This window comes from Manis javanica, chromosome 15 (genome assembly GCF_040802235.1).
Source record: "Manis javanica isolate MJ-LG chromosome 15, MJ_LKY, whole genome shotgun sequence".
Classification (NCBI taxonomy): Eukaryota; Metazoa; Chordata; class Mammalia; order Pholidota; family Manidae; genus Manis; species Manis javanica.
The window spans coordinates 16,911,655-16,927,671 of NC_133170.1; positions in this window are offsets into that span (position 1 = coordinate 16,911,655).

Here is a 16,017-nt window from a genome sequence, read left to right on the forward strand (position 1 = left end):
CCAGTTGATTTCTGCACATTTACCTAAACACATGACCATACATCCATGCTTGAATAATTTCTGTGACTTGGTTTTCAACTATTTCTTCAAGCATCTGTGTTTATCTTTAGACCGTTGTGACAATTAAAACATTTGTCTAAAACTACAGTTGTTTATAAACAGCAACCTCAGAAGTTTAAGACTTCTGAGTCACAGTCAATTTAAATTTAAGTCTAATTCCTCTTCCATATGGAAATCTGCTAAGTATGTGAAGATGGCATGCTCCCCTTGGAAACAGGATAGGAAGAGTCAGTTCTGCCAGTTTTCCTGAAAACTATGCTGTGGAGTCCCTTCAGCCCATTGTCCTCTGGGTGTGTTGTGATGTCTACAGCATTCTAAACGTGCTTCTCAGAGTGAGGGCAACACTCCAGCATAGTTTCTTTAATATAGAGGAAGGCAGTGTGACTGTTTTCTTGCTGGGCATTTGTATATTTTCTTATTTCTCCTTAAATTATTATGCATTGAGTACATTGTTGCAAAGCTCTCCAAATCTCTTTTAAGTGTACGGTATCCGGGCCACACCTCACCATCTTTATTTGTGTCTCTAAGACCTCACACACTACTCACATCCCTTTACTGTATTTCAGGTTGCAATGATACATAGTGGAAACTTACATTTTGGGATCTGAGTCTACCAAACTGGTTGACATGGTAGAAAATTTAGATATTATTACTTCCGCTTTTGATGTTCCAATGAAGAAACTGAAGCTTCATGTGAAATTTACTAGACTAAGCTAGTACAGTTCACTTCACACAGAGCTACCAGAGTAACTCCACCCTCATAACTTTTTCTATAATCATTTTCACTTTCCTACTGATACACATTATCTACTTGAGGAGTATGGCTCTACCTTACCGAAAGCAGTGTCCTCTTGCCCGGACATCTTTATCCATTTCCTATTTATTCCAGCACTGCTTTGGTTTCAGTTATGAATTTCACAATTAAATCTCTCCTCTTTACCAGTCACTGCAGCACTGTATGATGTGGTGGGTCCAAAGAGACTGTACATTCTCAACTTTTAGAAAATAAAAGTGTTTCTTTCGCATGTGAACAAAATAAAGAATCAGAAAGGGCCTGAAATGCAAAAATGCAATATAGGTCATTTTTTTTTCACGTATTATTTGAAAAGTTTCTTTTTGCCTTATTATAGCAATCCTCCTCTCCATCCAGATCTTTCTAATCACTGCTTTGTTCTCTGTCCCTATAGATGTGCCTTTCCCGAACAATAATACAAATGAAATCACACAGTCTGTAGACTTTTGTCAGATTTCTCTCATTGAACATAATTTAATTGAGATTTATCTATATTTTTTTTGAGTGTATCAGCAGTCTCTTCCCTTTTATTGCTGTGTAGTGTGTCATTGTATAGGTGAACTACAATTAGTTTATACAGTCACCAGCCAAAATGAACTGGTTGTTTCCAGTTTAGAGTTATCATAAATAAAACTGCTACGAACATTCCCATACAGGTCATTGCATGAATATATATTTTCAGTTATCTTGGGTAAAGCCCTATGAGTGGGGTTTTTAGTCAGTATGAGAAATTAATATTTTTGTAAGAAACCACCAAACTATTTTCCAAAGTGGCTGTACTAGTTTATTAGGGCTGCTGTAGGCCACTGGGTGGTTTAGACAACAGAATATGGACTGTCTCATCATTCTGGGGGCTAGGAACCCCAAATCAAGATGCTTACATGTGGGTTGCTTCTGAGGGCTGGGAGGGAAAGACTGTTCCATGCTCCTCTCCTGGACCTGCAGATGGCCATCCTCACCCTATGTCCCTTCACGTTGTCTTCCTTCTCTGCCTGTCTTTCTATATTAATTTTCTTTTTTTTATAAGGACACTGGTCATACTAGATTAGATGTGATGACCTCATCATAGCTAATTACATTTGCAATCTTATTTCCAATTAAGATCATGCAATTCAACTTACAACAATAGTATTGTTAGCATTCTCAGCAAAGTGTGATGGATTTCTAGGAGTTCTGTATCCCCACCAGCATTTGAATTGTCAGTCTTTTAAATTGTAGCTCTTTTAGTACGTGTGTAGTGGTATCTTACAGTTTTCATTTTCATTTTCATTGCCAAGTACTAATAATTTTGAGCATATTTTCATGTGTATTTTTGCCATCCATTTATCTTCATCGGCAAAGGGGTTGTTTACATCATTTGCTTATTTTTTATTAGGTACCTTATCCTACTCATTAAATTGAAAGATTTACTTAAATTTTTGAGCATTAAATTTTAATGAGACGTGTATTTTTCAAAAAAAAGTTGTTTGATTTTTAATTTTCTTCAGAACATCTTTTGAAGAAGAGCAGTTTTTAATTTTGAAAGACTCCAATTTATTACCTTTTATGTTTTTTTGATTTGTAATTTTTTTTGTCCAAAGAATTCTGCTAAACCAGAGTTACAAAGATTTTCAACTATATTTTTTTCTAGAAGTTTCATAGTTTTGGCTTTTCTAATTCTATGATAATTCAAATAAATTTTCATATATGCAGTGAGGTAACATTTTAAATTAGTTTTATATCATGTGGATGCCCAATTCTTTCAGTATTATTTGCCGAAAGGACCTTCTATATCCATTCCTAAATGCATTTTCTTGACATCTATGCTGAAAACAAATTGTCCACTTTTGTGTGAGTCTGTTTCTGTAATCAGTATTCTGTTCCACTGTCCTATATGTATGTCTTCATGCTAATGCTTCATTATCTTAATACTGGCATTTTAGAGTAAGTCTTGAAATTAAGGAATATAAATCCTCCAATTGTGGTTTCTGTTCAAAATTACATCGACTATTTATGATCCTTTATAATTTCAAATATATTTAATGATCAGCTTGTCAATTTCTACAAATATGGCTGCTGGTGTTTTGATTGGGTTCACTTGGAATCTATAGGTCATATTGGAAAGAATTAAGAGTTATCACTATTAAGTCTTCTGTTCTTTGAGCATGCAATATTTCTCAATATGTTTAGTTAATGTATTAGTTAATTTATGTTTTAGGCTTAGTGATATATTAGTTAATTAAGATACTTAGCTTAGTTAATGTATCTCCACAATGCTTTGTACTTTTCAGTTTAAAATCTTGTAAATGTTCTGTTACATTTATCTTTAAATGTTTTATGGTTTTGGAAATCATTTTAAATGGTGTATTTTTCAAATGTCAAGGTTAAATTTTGCTTTTTATTCTCTCCTGATAAATACAGATATAGATATATATATGTCTTTCCCTCTATAAATATATGTGTATATACATATATATATATATATATACATATACATATATATAAATTTGAATTTTGTGTATGGACTTGGAACTTTAAAATGGTGGTAAACTCATTTAGTTCTAGTATCTTTTCATAAAGAATCTGGTAATTTCCATGTACATGATCATATGTTTTCTAAACTATATGGGTTTTACTATATGGATTTTATTTCACTTTCTTGCCTTGTACCACAGGCAACAATATTGTACCCAATACAATATTGACTGTAAGTGGTGAGAGAAGATGGCTTATTCCCAGTTTCAGAGGCAGAGTATTCTTTCTTTCTTTAGTATATTAGAATTAAGTTTTTAGTAGATGCCTTTTATCAGCATGAAGAAGTTATTCTTCCTTTTCTGGTGTGTTGAGATTTTTGTTTTGTTTTGTTTGGGTTTTGGTATGAATGGATGGTGAATTTTGTCAGGTGCCTTTTCTGAATTTCTTGAGATGATCACATGGCTTTTCATTCTGAGTTTGTTTTATGGCTTTTCATTTTTAGTGCTTAATTTTGAGATGTGGAAACAACATCGTACTCCAAGTTCAAGGTGGTCCAAATGTATTTTTATTTCTATATTTATGATTTAGTCTGCTAATATTTCATTAGGACATTTCAAGTCTGTATTCCTGAGAGATGTTTGCCTAAAGTCTTCCTTTCTTATAAGATTTCTGTTTGGTTTTAGTGTCATGCAATGTTGACGTATAAAATGAGTTAAGTAGTCTTACTACTTCAATTTTCTGGAAGAGTGTGTATAGAATTGAACTTAGTTCTTCTTTAAATATTTGAAAGAACATGTTGGTAAAACCATGTAGGCCTAGAGTTTCCTTTTTTAGGAAAATTTTTAACTAAAAATTTAATTTCTGAGGAAATCATGAAGCTTTTAATTTTATGACTGAGCTTTGAAGGTTTACATTTTCCAAGGTATTATGTTATCTAACTTATCAAATGTAGAGGCATAAAACTGTTAATATTTCTTCAACACCTTTTTAGTATGTGTAGGCCTTGTACTAATGTCCTTTCTTTTATGCCTGATAAAGGGGATTTGGAGTTTTACTCTTTTTTCCTGAGCAGCTTAGTACAGGGTTTATCAGTCACATTTTTTTCCAACAAGTATGTTTTGGTTTAATTAATTTTTTTCTATTGTTTTTCATTGATTTCTGTTTTCATTTTTCTTTTAGTAATATTATTTTCTTCTGTTGTTTTGGGTTCAATTTGGTCTTTCTGGTTTCTAGTTTCTTCTTTTTTAATAAATTAAATGATACAGATTTCCCTCTCAACACCACTTTAACTGCATATCAGAAATTTTGGTATGCTTTTTGTTTATTTGTTTGTTTGGTTACTTCAATTCCATTAAAAATATAGTATAATATTGGTGATTTCTTTTTGGCTTATAGCTATTTATAAGTGTATTATTTAATTTTCAAATATGTTAGATTTTGTAGATATATTCCTGCTTGAGAGAGAGCACACTTGTGTGATTTCAGTCCTTCTAAATTTGTTGAAAAAAAAAGTCTGGCTTAAAATATGGGTTTTGTGAGTGAAAAGAATGAATCTTCCTGTGTTTTGGGGAGAATTGCTCTATAAATATTAATCAGATCAGGTTGGTTGTGTTCAAATATACTACATCTTCCTTATTTTTTGTCACCTTACTGTATTAACTATAGAACTCTCCAACCATAATTTTATTTTTGTTTCTCCCTTCTTGTGAGCCTACCAAAATTTTTCCTTAAAATATATGAAACTTTTAGATACATATACATTTCAGACTATTATACCTTCTTAATAATTTGACTAATTTATCATATACATATAAACCCTAGAAATATTACTTATTCTGATGTCTCAAGCTTCTTAAATCATCATTTACAAGGCATATCTTCTTCTGTGCTTTCACTTTTAACCTCTTTCTGTCTTTATATTTAAAGCATGTGTTTTGTAGTTAGAATGTAGTTGGATTTTTCTATTTTATCTAATTCACAGATACATCTTTTAATTAAAATATTTATATTCCATGAATTTATCAATAGTTAGATTTATGTCTATTATCTTGCTATTTGCTTCCTATTTATCCCATTTCATTTGTTCCCTTATTTTTCTGCCATTTTTGGATTAGTTGAAATAGTTGAGTATTATTACATTTTTCCTACTATTAGCTTGTTATATTATTTCACTTTGTTTTAGTATTAATAAAAAACATATTTTATTTATCAGAATCAACATTCTAAAATATTATACAACTGTGAAGCATATACAACAGTACAATCTAAATTTTACCTTCCCATGTTTTGTGTCATTATTATCATACATTTATTTCCACATATGTTAAAATCACCACAATACATTGTTACTTTTTTTTTTTTTGTTTTAGGCCATCAACTATATTCTAATAAAATTATAAGTAGCCCTACCTTCCACTACTTCATTTCACCTTATTGGTGCCAGACAAAGATGGAGGCACAACTCTCTCTTGTTCCTGCTCACAGTGGGGAGAAATACAGAGGGGAAGAGAACTGGACCACTGACTAGCCCCACCTGGCCCACCTTGTCCATTCTCACTGAGGCTAACTGGGGATGGATGACCGGACCCTCTCTCAACACTGTGAATATTATGATTGAGAGGAGGCCAAAGTGCTGGCTAGCCCTGCTTTGCATGGCTGTTTTAAGTTTTAAGTGCCATTACAGTCTGGTGGGGGAGGGAAGACCAACTCCCCGCTTGACCCCTCTAATGTTACCCATTTGAGCACCTCCTGCTTCTGCCACTTAGGACACTGTCAGAGCATCTCCTGGTTTTGCCAAGCAAGATATAGAAGATCAGTTTCTCATGTGACCTATAGCACAAACTAGAGGAGGAACTGAATCATACTGCTGTCGTCTACTACTGCCCAGTGAGTAAATCAGTAGAAGATCAGCTACTCATTCCCCTCTGGAACTATGTTAGAGGAGTAGTTTCTCCTTTGATGCTGGGCTAAAATGTGGTGGGTATTGGCAGAGAGGTCTTCTATTCGTTACATATAATAGCAGGCTCCGAATGCTGGCTCTGAAGCCAGACTGCATGGTCTGTCTAGAAGTTTTATCACTTACTAGCTGTATGTACATTCTGCACCTCAGTTTTATAATCTGTAAAATGGAGACAGAATTTCTATTTTTAGAAGTCTTGTTTATATGAAAGAAAACATAGAAGATGATGCAAGTCACTTATAGGAGACCCTGGAACACAAAAAACTAAAAAAAAAAGTCTACCAGAATTTTTAGAACTAATGACATATGAAACATTTTGTTATTATCTCTTGATATACAAATTAATGCACAAATATATTACAATTTTAGCTTTACTAATCTGAGGACATAGATTCTAGAGGAGATACAGGAGAGAAATGTTTCAGAACTATATAGGAAGCTCTTTTCAGCCAAGAGCTTTAGAAGTAAAGATTAAAAATGATCATCCTAACATGAACTTTTTCAATAGAAAATAAATAAAATGTTTAGGTTAAAATATGCTCAATGCAGAAATACTCTGTAGATTTCATAACCCGGAATCTTAAAACTTAATTATCAGTTTTCCTTCTTCTCTGGCAAAGGAGATACATATTTTAAAAACTTTTCTCAGATGTCTAGATTTATTCCAGATCCTGTAAATGATCATTTTACATGTGTGATAGTAAATTGCATGAGTTTTTCCTTACAGTTCTATATTGCATTTTGTAAGAAATGGCAATTGAGGAAGCCACATAAGCAAATTTTCATGCTGAGGCCTACTATAAGACTGACAGATTATAAGCACAAATATTTTTGTTGCATTCTGATAGTACTAAAGCTTTAATATCTTAAAACATAGATTGTCTCTGAATGTGAACACTAATCCTAATGAGAATGGAAATGCAGGAATGAAGTTGCTAAAGATGACATTGAACATTTTTATTCTGATACATGTCAATCACCCTCTCCAAGGAAGGTACAGTTTTGGTCAGTTGAACAATTTTGAAAACAATTGAGATTAGTTCAGCCAGGGGATTTTTTATTATAGATCAGAAAAACAGATTAACAAGCATTCAACACAGTACACTTCTACAAATGATTGGTAAAGTCGCTTTCCTTAGTCTTCTCAATGACATTTTGAAGGAAAATGAGATTCAGAAGAGGCCGAAACTGATAAAGTTGTCATTGTTTATGTGTTAGATTTTATCAATCTTTTCCCCCAAAGGAGTCTAACTGTTCTACAGATACGCAATGGAGGAAGCAGGGCCCTCAAACAAAGAACAGATTCTTTTCTTTCAACAATTCACTATGAGAATATTTATTTTACTTGAGAAATTCATATCACATTTTTTATCCTTAAGAGTAATGGGTACGCCTACCTGTAAGCAGCACACAAACTTTCCATTTATATAATTCTAACTGGTGAAGATTTGCTTTCAAAACAGATGTTTAGCAGATGATAATCTACTATGTAGAATTCTGACTGATGATTTTTCCAAGACCTTTACAAAAACCTGTCATGGAGGAGTTAATCCTCTTGGAATCTTTAAATGATTATTTTGCTCAATATTGGGAGTATCACCTCACTGAATTCTAAATTTTTTTATGAAGGAAAATTTATTCTACTACCTCTTTCTTACCTATAAATCATGCAGTTGTATAAATTGCACCACCCTTGTTACCTTCCACCATAGTAATCAGTCAGGCGAATGGAATTTCATGTTTATGCGGTTGGAAACATTGCACTTATTTTGTACAGTTCTCAAGAAAAGGAAAGAATTGGCCATTATTTGATTAGCTGTCATGCAGCCAATCTAACAGCATATTTTATTAATGCCAAAGTATTTCAATTGTCTTTAAAAGTATCTTGGGACGCATATGCATGTACAGATACACAAACATTTTTTCCAACAATTTTAATTTCTAGGTTAACAATATCCTTATATAAAGATTGCCAGCTATTCAGTTTGCATGTTGTCACAATTCCTTAAACTAATTAAATGATGCCTCTACTTACAAATCTATTTTTAAATGCTATCAATATTTAGTCCCCTATGTCACAAACAATGTAAGATTTTTATACATTTGGTGAAAAGATTACAATATAGAAAGAAAATGTTGCTTATCAAAAGTTTTATTGTTATGTATCAATCTTTCACATTATAAGTGAAAAATACATTCAGGGAAATGCAGGTGCTTTTATTTTCCAGCAGAAAATTTGCCACGTTGACTTTTCCTGTTCCTGTCACTGGCCTTGCAGCAATAATTCACCCTCAACTCCACACCCCTCATTCATTCTTCAGGTGTTCCTATATTTCACACTGTTCTTCAGATTACTTTTGACCAGAGACCCAGTTTCTATATGACTAATTACCTACTTATTAGGCAATTACTATGAGTCTAATTGTTATTTTAGACTACTTTTAGAAGTATTCAAGGTGGACATCTCTCTCAGAGAACTTATGATTTCATGAGAGAGCATGACAGTCATATATTAAACAGATAGTCTTTATTTTGATATGAAACTAATACTAGCTAATGTAGCTAAAAATTTGACATTCTTAGTAAGAGAGAAGCTATTATGGACAGGGTCACCTTAAGAAGATTTTCATGGAGTAGAGGATTTGAACTGATCTGGAAAGATGGATAGGATAAAATGTGCAAAGAGCATTGAGAAGCATACTAGGCATGTGATATGTTATTATTCATGAGTGTTTTGACTTGATCATGTGCTGTGATAGGACCTGAAGGTATAAAAAATTATACCTTGTCATGTCCATGAAAACACACTGTTCAGATCTCCCACTACAGGAATTATCTTGACTGTGATCATGGTTGGTGGATCTACCATTACATTTGCTCTTGAGCCCTATTTCCCACAGGCTGCTACCCCCAATTTCTGTGTACAGTGAGCTTGTAACAGGTCCACTACTCTGAGATTCTAGGTTACTTTAAATGGCCACTTTGGCCCAAAGACTCCCTGTTGGCTTGGCTGAAACTTTATGAGAACTTCAGTGCCATCTCTGACTCTTCTTACCCAGGTCTCCTTTCCTCCCCTCTCCTTTATGGGAATCACACCTGTACTGCAATCCAAAAGCTCTCCATACCATTTCTGGTTCACTCCTTAATCTTTATAGGCATTTCCCATAATACTTCACTTGCATTTCCAATTCCATCTCAATGTCTGCTTCTCAGATGGTCCAAATTAAGGCAAAACCTGTCCTCAAGCATCACAAATTCTACATTAATGTCCATTTGCATACAAATAGTTACAATGCAATGAATTGATTGTGCTAGTGGAGGTATTTATTGATTCACCTAATATATTACATTAAATAAGGGCCTGGTATCGGTCAAGTACAATACAGGCATTAGGAAATTTACATTAGAGACAGAGAAAAATAAATAATGTTTCATAAGTGGATAAATTCTAAGAATTCACCTATGATAATTGAGGGAACAAACTGTGCACATATCTGAAGGAAGAGCTTTCCAAGCAAAGGGAAAAGTAATTGCAAGGCTTTGAGCCATTTATTTGAAGTGATGGCCAAATAGAAAGAAAACAGTGAGGATAACAGAGGAGAGTGAGGAGGGAGGAGGAATACAGAAAAGTGGAGGATGACATTAAAAACTAGCTGCGGACACACTTCCGAAAGCTCTGTGGGCTATTGGAAGGGCTTTATTCTTTCTTCTAAGCAGAAGAGAACATTCTATGGATAATATTTTAAAAGAATCCCGCTGCAACTGGGTTAGAGCAGGGGCAGAAGGAAGACAGCCAGGTGGGGACCTGTGCAAGGCTCCAGGGAAGCATGCCTGCACACAGGTAGGGACAAACTGTCCTTGGCATATCATGAAAATAGAACACATAGGGCTTGTTGATGAATTCCATGTGGAATGTGAGAAAAAGAGAGGTGCCAAAGGATGATTTCAAGCATTTTTGGCCTCAGTGACTGGTAAAAAGGACTTGCTATTACCTGAGATAGTTAAAAAAGGAAAAGAATCTCTTAAGGAGTTATCATGTGCTTACATTTTTCCCAGGCGACTCCATGTCCTTATCCCTCTTTGACTCTGCAGTCCCTTTTGGGTTCACTTACTATTAGATGATTTCCCCCGCCCCTTTCTCTATGCACTCAGATGGCTATTTCCTCCTGACTGATATCCTTATGGATCACCAAGTCAGCCTCCATCTCTTTACTTTGTCCTTCTATGGCAGACTTTAGAAAGGAGGAGCATTTAAAAAGGCCCAGGCTTCCAACCACATAATTCAAAAAATAAGAAACTTTTACTCTCATCTTTCAAAAGCATTGAAAGGGATCCAATTCATATCCCATTGCAATATCACTCAAAAACTTATCTCCACTGCCCAGTTCTCTGGCAACACCATATAGATGATACATAGATCAATTAGATAGATAAATATTAATATAGATAGATAGGTAGGTAGATAGATAGATAGATAGATAGATAGATACAGAAAGAATAGACAGATCATCTATACTACATTTAGCACAGTGTTATCGAAAGTGCCAAAACTCAACAATGTCAAGTATTGTTACCAATGTACTGTCAGTGGGAATAAACTGTGTGTTTAAGAAACAGCGAATTAGTAACATACATGATCAGGCAGTCCCTCTGTGTCCCATACTCTAAGCCCCGGGGTCAGGAGTGATTTACTGATTCATCTATACACAGACTTTAGCACTTTAATAGTAACTATCTTCAGGTAATACCGTAATGTTTATCAACATCTTGTATATTTGTATGAAGATTATATATAGCTACAAATGTTTTTAAAATGCAAAAATAGTTGTACAGCATTTTATCCTCAATTGTTTCTACAGCTCATTTCTTAGTTCAAATATATTTCTTTTCTACTCAAGGGCTTAAGATTAGCAAGATCAACTTATTCTTCTTCTTTACTGATAGTGAGCTGTGTTAAATTGGAGGAAAAATGGATGCAGTCTGTACAAAATCAATGAGTTATATCCATAGTAACTATTACCACATCAAAATGTGAGATCTTTATATCAAAAAAATGTATTTTTCAAGTTTTCATTGCATTATCATTGAATTAGATTAGGATTTAACACTGTGTGATATCTTTAAACATAATATTTATTCTTACTGAAATTTCAGTTTCGTTTTGCAATTAGAAATCCTCACTTTTCTTTGGTCTGTAATAAGTGTGCTATTATTTTAAGGTAATGTATAAATTTTTGTCATTAAGACATAAAGTGTTTTGCTTTATTTACCCTTTACTATAGCAGGATTTTTTTGTCAATTGTCTTCATTTTCACCATAAGATTGGTGAGGGCATTTCTAATTCATTGGATATAGCATTTTACCACAAATCTGTAGTTTAATATAAGTAGTAGGCATAGGCGCCAACTATATTTTGCAGAGTTGTAAATGTCTCAAGCATTTGCTAAATTTTATAGCTGATCTTGCTCAAAGTAGTCCCTTTGGCTGGGCATTTTGTGTCTAGATATTACCGCCATTCATATCTAATTTCACACAGACATACATACTAGTTTCTGGGGAAAGACAGAACAGGTCTCATTTTATTCCACACCTTTTAAAAATGGTATAACTAATTTTGCAATTATTTTAGCTACTATATTTTTGTAGATGGAGGTGTTCATATAAATGTGAATTATACATTTAATAATGCCTTAGGTAACTTGGAATTTCTTCATCACAAATAAAAAGAAAACCCACAGATTGCAGTTTCATATTAGCTACTCATACATATTTTAGTTCGGTAAAGCTATATACTATGCTAATATTACATGCCTTTATAATACTAAGTGTAATTTTCTCCAGAAATCTGGGAAACAAGGTAACTGGTTCATTTTCTTAGCTTTTATTATATAATTAACAGATGACCACATTCATTCTCTAACTTTCCTTTGAAGCACTTGACTGCCTTGTTTTTAATCTTGTGATGAGAACTTTTAAGACCTACTCTTTTAACAGCTTTCAAATATGCAATACAGTATTATTAAGTGTCACCATGCTGTACATTAATCCTATGACATACTTATTGTAAAACTGGAAGTTTGTGCATTTTAATCTGCTTTACCACTTAGTGCCTTTTTATAATACTCCCCACATCCAGGGCTTTCATAGAAAAGGATGTGACATTAAACTATTTATTTTTCTGTTCTTTAATGATCAATAGTCACTATTCATTAACATACCTCTATGAGTAGTAATACAAAATAGGATACTTAGAAATAATAAAATTGAAGTTTATTTCCCAGCAATGATGAAAGCAATAAATATGTACATAATTTCATGTCATTTCCTAAACTTCTTATTTCACTTAAACTCTACAACGATCTTCTAAAGTGAGAATTATAAAAATAATATAAAATAATCTTTGTCTATATTTATAGTATAGCATATTTTAGCATATACTATTTGTGTAACTAATTTGTTTTATGCCTTCAAATTGCCTTTTTAGGAGCTTTTGAGGACTCCTACTTATGCATTTGGTGGACAAGAGCTTGTGGGAGAACAATGTTGCCACCAAGAATATCAAGAAAAAGTTATGAACAAAAGACATTTGGAAATCAGCTGAAGTAACCAGGATTGTAAGGATCATTGGTGGGGAATCCACAGGTAAGGTCCACCACTGTTTGAACCACAATACCTCATGACTATTTGCCATTACTAGATACAAGAAGGGCCTATGCATCCTGGGTAGAAGGCTACCACTTCTTGATAGAAAATCTAGGCTCATATGGCTAGAAAATCAGACCTGGAAACTTGTGATTAAAACATCCTGGTGGGAAGGGGAAGTTGGAGAACTGAGCCTCATGGATTCTGGCTGTCTCCCTAAGACAATATCATACTCGGAAGATATTTGGATAGAATCTTAAAATGCTTACAGAAGGCACAGTTTATGGCAGTCTCTCCATGCTGAGGAGATAAGAATTAGAGTTTGAATACTGCCAGGGGATGGTGCCAGGCTGTCAAGTGGAAACAGAAAAAGGCAAACTGTGTTCTCGAAGCAAAGGCAAACATTGACCCTTTTCTAGTCTTTCCCAACTTTCCCAACTTTAATAAGGTGGTAAGTCCAACTCAGTCTGCCTGTCAGAAAAAAGGGCAAACCTTCACTGGAGGACAGTTGATTCATATTTATACAAAATGCTCTGGATTAAGTGAAATATATGTAACCAATTCACGAGATTGGACCATAAAATGAAAAACTAAGAAAAAAAATATATAGCTGAACCAGATATATATTTAGCAGGCAAAAGCTCTCAAAGACTGTAAGTAATATGGTAAAACTGAAGATTAGTAGAACATAGATAAAAATATGAAGATATTCATTAGATATTTAGTATATAATACATTAAATATTATATATTTAGTTTATAATACAATAAATTAAATATAATAAATAAAAATTTAATGAATTAAACTAAATTAAATCAATACAATAAATTATATTTAGTATATAATACAATAAATAAGATAAACTCTATTTAATTTATTGTATTATATATAAATTTACAATTTATATATGAATATATATAAATTATATATAAATTTACAATTTAGAATAATAACTGATCCTCAATAAATGGGCTTAAACACAGATTAGACAAAAATGCAGGATTAATGAACAAAAGACAGGACAATAGAAAACAAATTGAAATGCAGAGAAAAAGAAAGAAAATACATGAAAAAGTATAAGAGGCATGTAAGGCAGATGAAAATATCTAATATAATAATAATAGGACTCACAGAACAGGAGAAGAAGTAAAGTAGGAAAGTTGCCATATTTGAAATGACAGTGACTGAAAATTTCAAAATTTAGGAAAGACACTAAGCTATAGATTTAGGAAACTCTGAGACCCCTCAAAATTATCAAAACAATGCCTCAGCTCTTCTTTGTTAAACTGTTGAAAACCAAACACAAAGAGAAAAATCTTAATAGCAGCCAAATGAAAATAATATGTAATATTTTCAAATGAGCAATAAACTGACAGCTGATGTTTGAGCAAACATGATGAGAGCTAGGAGACAGTGGAATGGTATATTTAAAGTGCTAAACAAAAACAAGAGCCAAACTAAAGTTCTATACCCAATGGGGAAATAAATATTTCAAATGTGACCATTAGCTGTAACATGCTTAAATAGAAAATAAAGAGATTGATATGCCACAAAAACTGAGTTTGTCACTAGGAAATATCATAAAATATTCTGTGTATTTAAAACTATTGCAAAACAGGATTAAAAAGTGAAGGGAAATACCACAAAATTAACCCTCAAAATAATTCATTTTTTAGTCATTCATCAAGAACTGAGAATATTATAGACAAATGTATGCATGTCTATGTGCAAAGGGTTCCTGTATGATGTTTTAACATATTTGAGGTTATCTATTAATTACCAAATTCTATGTTCATTCTCTTACCTTTGATATTTCCAAAGTTTGGAGCATTTGCTCCCCTTCTTTACTTAGGGAATTCACATTCTGTTTTCAATGGCAAATTTGATGATTACATTTTTTACTAAGTTTTATCCAAGTTGAAAGTAATCTTCTTTTATTTAAAAAATATATCAACTATATCTTAAATTACTACCTCTTTTCTGATAACTATTAAATTTAAACTACAGACTAATTTCCAATTGCCTTTTACAGATTTCTTTGGGATTTCTGGAACATTAGACATTCAGATGAATGAACACATACTTTAAACTCCATATACTCCAAACCAAATACTATTTCTGATCAAACTTACTCTATCTTGGGTCACAAGGGCAAATCCACCCAATTACAATAGCAAGAAACTTTAGTAATGGTTCTTCCTTTTTTCACATTCATGGAGGAAGAGGATATTGTCAATCTCATTATTTAAATGTCTCCTAAAATATTTCCCTGCTCTTTTTCTTTTCCTACTTCCTTAGTATACTTGCCACATTTATGGAATTCATTTATAGTATTTCTAATTTGCTTATAGTACTTTCCCTTCACCTCTATTTGCTTTCGAGTTCCCTGAGGACGGTGACTGTGCTCTGTCTTTTCATCTTCTCCATGCTCCTAATAAATATTTTACTGACTCTATAGGTATGATCATTGAGTAAATGAATTATAATGCTTAAATATGCAGTATTATCTGTATTATGAATAATATCTAAATTACAAATATTCTATTTGAGGTGAAAATATTCAAATACTAATATATAGCCCCTGTAGATGTTCGTGTTTTGTTGTCAGTTTCTGCTGTGTCTTAAAAAAACATCTTCCAGCTCTGGAACATAAAATGTGTAAACATTGCATACAAATTTTTGACAGAAAATCGACTTAGTTCTGCAAACTGTATTTTTTTAATAGTTCAGATAGTGTTCTATCCTTAAATATATTCTATACACATCAATACTTAGACTGACTTGTGTGACTTGAGCTCTTCTTTTAACAAAGTTTTATTAAAGAATAACCCATCTAAGACATGGGGTTATTGTAAGTAAGTAAGTAAGTTTTAAAAATAAGTAATTCTTACTATTATTAAGGTTAAATAAATTACATAAGACCGTTAGCTATAATATGCTTCAATAGAAATGAGATGTGAGATCAACTGAAGGTAAATTTGTATCTCTTCTGTGTTTTTCCATTTTATAAATGAGCCTGAATTCCAAATGAAAGGCATACATCTTAACTGTTTGTACACTTTCAACTTTTATTCTAAAAAAGAATACTGTCAATTTCTGTGTTAAATGT